Genomic DNA, 6,000 nt, shown 5'->3' on the forward strand with positions numbered 1-6,000 from the left:
GAACAACATAAATCGATAGTAGTAGTATAACTTATACTACTTTAAGCAGAAAACTTATTCTGCATCGACGTGCATAATTATAATTTATTCATCCTCGATTTCAATCTTAATGGATGTTCGTAGTTTTATTGCATGCAGATAATTCTTCACTGTCTCTAGCCTTCCCTACCTCTAATCAATAACTGCGACGATTGAAAAAAAAAAGATTTGAAACAACAGCCATGCTACTACATATATTATTATTAATAGCTTAAAATTTAGCTTCGATAGATTAAAATCTATATTTTTGCATAAAAAGAGACAAAAATCCTTTAAAGCATTTTCTCGTAAAATGAAATGAAATACGTAACATTATTATGAATATACATACATGAATATATAATTATATATTATTATGAATATGAATAAAATATATTTTTAAAATGTCTTCATTTCTCTTATTAAATGTACAAGTCCTTGTATAATAATAATTTATGAAAATTTACAGCTAAACCAATGTATATTTGCAATCAGTGTGTTTGCTTATCATTTGCTATATCCCAATAAACACCGAATATAACTGAGATGTAACATAGACGTAAAACGTATATATTTACATATATGTTATATTGCAGATATGTCTGTGTTTGCTGGGATAAACCTTTTTTTTCACGATGCATTGCAAATCACAACAATTATATTATTTATAATGATTATAAAAAATTGTGTTAAGTTATATAATTATAAGTGTTTGATTTCTACACCAGCGCCCAATATTTTTCTCATTTAAATTTCAAATTTAAATTAACTTTTAATTACTTGTTGAGTTTAAAATGCAAAAGTCTCGCAAGAAAAGACGATAAAAAAATAACAAATTAATTAAACTTCAACTACGAACATGCAAAAACAGCTGTGGATTAATTACAGATTTATCTAATTATCATGTCTCTGCGAAAAGAGACAGCTACTCAGTTTCTTGTGACAGAATCAAATATGTATCAGGACCAGAAATCGAATATCGATTTCTTCATTAGATACTTTGTAATAAAAGAGAGAAACAAATTTCACATTATAGTGTGCTCGTTTTTAAGATTATCCTATTTTCAGATAAAATATAATACTAATTTGCAAATATAAATTTGCAATAAAAACTATCATGTCTATTAATGATAAAACGTACTTGATCTCGTTTGAGAGAAACGTAAGCAGTTATATATCTGAGTCAAATCCCGCAAGGTAAATTGCATAGTATATTGATCGATAGACATCGTTGATAATGCCGTTGATAACCTTTCCACGAAAGGGAAAGATATCGACAGTAATGATCCTCGCAATTTATTCCTAATCATTCGTTTTATATATGTATAATATTATAAGTACGCAACATAATATAAGTAATAATGATAAATACGAGGATAATATTTGAATAATTTAAAAAATTCGCAAATGCTCACATTATGTTGCCGGACGATGCCGGATGATTAACTGCTTCGCGAGAATCTCGAAATGATGCTTGCTGCGATTACATCGTGTACCGCTTAATATCCATTCGACAAGTTGAAAGCAGAGAGCGGCAGTCCCGGTGGGCGACCTTTTACGTGGAACCAGAGAGAGGACGTCACGGCCATGTTACCTCAAAATGCCCTCGTGCACTAACGCCCCTTGAGGAAGTGGTGTAAACTACATAGCACCATTCACTTTCCTGCACCGCGGGTATACAATTTGTGGTACATCCACCTTTCGAACATGCTGGAGCTTTATTCTCGAAAAATTGCGCATTCAAAAATCGTGTCCTCTCTGATTACGAATATTTCCGGCGAGTAACACAGTCTTTGACTTTGTTATGTATATTGTTTGTTTTATTCCATGCTGTGTGTGTATGTACATATATATACAAAATATAACTGCATGTGTAATAGTATAATGATAAAGTTATCTTAGATATTTCTTGATGAAAGTCTTAAAAAATCAAGCAATCAAATCAACCAATCTATAAATCTTTTCAAATGCAATTTTGTACTGGCATTTTTTTTAAATTTATTTTGTTATATTACTTAATTGAACTTAGAATTTTCTTATACAAACAATATATTTTTAATTAAAAAATTCAAAATTTAATAAAAACGCGAGTTCGAAGTGAAACACGAAAAATGTACGTGTTTATATATGTATATACATACAATAAAATATGTAAGAATATTTTTTTTCGCTTATTTTTATTAGTCATTATACTTCGTATTCGTTCGTCTTCGTTTTTAATATCTTCTATTGTTAAGCCTATAGTTATTTTTAACTGCGTCATTTTTGTATTGCAACATCTTCTAATTTTTGCATTCAGCGTAATTGTCTTTTATGTTGTTTCTACATTTTGCGCTTTTGTTGTATTCGTCCGCCTCCGTTTTTAACGTATATTGTTATGCATATAGTTATTTTTAACCGCGTTATTTTTGTATTGCAACATCTTATTATTTTTGCATTTATCATAATTGTCTTTTATGTCATTCCTACATTTTGCGTGTTATTGTACATCTTATAATTGCACAATAAATAATATAATAATATTTTGTATGTGTGCATATGTATGAGAGATATGTGTATCTTCAAAACAAAAATTAAATTTTATTATTCTAATCATATCAAAGAGTATTTTAATTACCTTTTTAAATTCCAAATCTTTAGTCAATCACAGCGGCTTTCTGAAATATCGAATCTTTGGCCTTTTAAGTACAATATTTCTGCTTTCTAAAACAAAAAATGATCAGATAGAAAGTTAAGACACAGGTCAGATAAATTGGCTGATCATTACATTAATTTTTAGCCATTCAACAATATTATCCAATAATATATATTTCAGAAATGAAATTTAAAGTTTAGTTGCTAATTAATTTCCTGGCCCGAATTTTTCACCGCAGCCGTTTTGGAGAAAACTCATGGGATATGCTGGATTGGGACTAAAATTCTCGCAACCTTTTCAGCACAATTGAATGGGACTTGCGTAGAAATTGTCTAATGTTTAATTGCAAATTAATCGCGGTGATCTCGATTTTTTCACCGCTGCCGTTTCGAAGAAAATTCAAAGGATGCGCTATTTTTGATATTGAAAATCTCGGAGCCTGTTCAGCACAATCGAATGGAATTTGCGTAGAAATTAACTTAATTCTGTTTAGTCGCTAATTAATCATCCCGATTTTTTCACTGCAGTCTTTCAAAGAAATTCTCATGGGATTAGATTTTATTTTCAAATTGAACAAAAATTTTATTTGGTAAAACCAGATCAATCTGTAGAGGCCCTCCACCACCCCCGTCGACTTTAATCGACGGTCCTCTAAAATGTGTGTTTGTTTTTTGTTTTTTATTTTTTGTTGTTTAATTTATAAATTATTGCATAAGTATATTAAGTACGAAGTATCTAATAAAAAGACAATTAAGGTAAGAAACAAAAAAATGTTAAAAATATAATAATTATATATTTATTATTATTACATTGAATATTACAATATTTATTATTTAATATAATTATATTTATTATTGTTATATTTAAGTTGATATGATTTTTATTTTGTTTGCGATATTTACAGTTATTGAATTATTTTCGCTTGTCCCTAACTACCCGTATTCAATACAATAATAATTATAAGTATATTTATATTAATTTATGTTTATATTTTGTTTGCGATGTCCACACATCGAGTTATATCCCTCTGTCCTTACCTACCCGAATTCCTACCTACTCGTATATCTACCTTTTTGTTTTTTGTTTTGCGAAAAATCTTTACAAGCCTCTCATGGAGCGACGATTCGTCCTCGTTCCACCATGAGGGGAAGACACCTACGGCCCGGTTCCGTAGGCGAGGCGGATTCTATGTCGGGTACATCGCGGAAGATACTATCCGACGTAGCCTACCGGTCCTAAAAACTCCCCCTTCACTGTTAAATCTATATAGTGTAAAACTAAAACTTATTTAAGTCGCCACTGCTCCTACTTAATAAATAGTTATTTTTAACTAAAACAATATAGTTATTTTTAAATAAAAAATGGAATTTAACTCAAATTTGGGTTAAATTTGAAATGTTTTAAATTATTTAACTTGTTTTAGTAGAAAAGAACTATTTATTAAGTAAGAGCACTGAGGACTTAAATAAGTTTCAGTTTGACACTATAGATTTAACAGTGCTATGTTCCTACCTACCCGTATTCCTATCTATCCGTATTCCTACCTATTCATATTTTTTCCTAATAATTTGCCTACCTACGCGTATTTCAATTTAAATATTAAATCTTAAATAATTAAAACCGCGACGCGATACGCGATTTATTAAGAAATTTTTTAGGGGTTAAACTTTTTAGGGATTAAATTCTGCATTTAAATCCAGCGAGAAACCCACCCAAGATATAACCCACCCGAAATGTAGAAAATCTGAAAACTGAGAAAAATACATCATCATACATAATCATACATGGCTGCCCTATTTATAAATAAAATAAGTGTCTTACTATTGTGGCCAATTGGCCATTTACCTTTGTAGTATCTTCTTTCTTCTTTCGTCGGGCCAGATTGGACCTACCTTTCGTTGGTCCTGGCCATAGTCCTCTGGTCATATTTTGACCAGAGGGGGAAAGGAGACAAACTCCTTTCATTATCGGCGCATTGTCATCGCCGACAGATAAAGATGATTGCGATCGATCGAATTACGCGAGTCGTATTGGAAAATATACGTCAACGAAAAGTTACAATAAAAAGCAAATAAAAATCCGTAATTGATTCGAAAAAATTTACTTTGTACAACTAAAAATATTAATTGACCGGGGTCTTCAATTCAAAATTTAAGTGTAAACAAAAATTTTACTTAGCGCGTATACTGATCCCGTTATGTATTGATTTTTCAAATTGAACGACTCTACTATTGTATTCCTGCATGAAAAATTAAAACTTGTGCAAACAAAATTTTAAAACAAATTTATTACACAAACCTATTACATTAATAATAAATTTCTCAACACGAAAACCGACCGCGAAGATGCGTGCATGTTATTCATGCAAAACGCATCTTGAAAAAATCTCTAAATATGAATCAATGCATAGTCACATCAATGGTTATTCATTGAATGCATCTGCAGTGTCAAGTATTTTTCTGATAATCAGTGAAATTATAGTTAATATTAATAGTTCAATTATAGATTATGAATGAAATTATAGTTAGATTATAAGTACTGACTCAATCAGTGATTTTTCAGAATTTTCCACTGATTCAGATTTCGAGAGTATCAAGATATATAGCATACATGACGTGAGGTCCGAAAAAAATAAGTTGTTTGCATAATTTGTATCAATAATATAATTTAATATTCAAATTAATAATTTATTATAAATAAGTAATATATATAATATGTATGATTTATAAATTTACAATCTTAAAATATTGTTATATTTTTGATTTTCTACCAAAATTTTATTATCAATATAATGTATAATACATATATATATTGCCAAATTAATCATTTTACTAATTTTACTAACAAATGAACTCTAAAATACTTAATAAAGTTTAATGTTTATCGAAATTTTTTGAATCTCACGTCATATTGCTTAACTTTAAATAGCATAAATCCAATTTGTCAATCAAAAATAGATGGAAAAACTACAAAAGATTATGGTAAAATCGGCTTTTTTAAAATAAAAAAATATTGAAATAAATTAATAAATAAAGCGTATTTACTATATAAAACAAAATTGCGTGGAAAATATTTTTGTTTTTAATTTTTATGCTTACAATCACTTACATTAAAAATGTTCTAAATATATTGCTTTCTTGAGCCGATTTATATAATATTTAATCTTGGCTAAATATAAAGAAAAGGAATAAATGGATGAATAAAAAACACTCTAGCTCATAATTTTTCTCTATCTACAGACAATTCTCTTTTTTTTTATTACCTACCTAACACATTTTTCTTGTTTCTACTCTTTTTGTTTAGTAAAATATTATTCTAAGCAATCACGAGATCGGAAGAGCACACGT

The sequence above is a fragment of the Wasmannia auropunctata genome, unplaced genomic scaffold (assembly GCF_000956235.1).
Source record: "Wasmannia auropunctata unplaced genomic scaffold, wasmannia.A_1.0 LD336088.1, whole genome shotgun sequence".
Classification (NCBI taxonomy): Eukaryota; Metazoa; Arthropoda; class Insecta; order Hymenoptera; family Formicidae; genus Wasmannia; species Wasmannia auropunctata.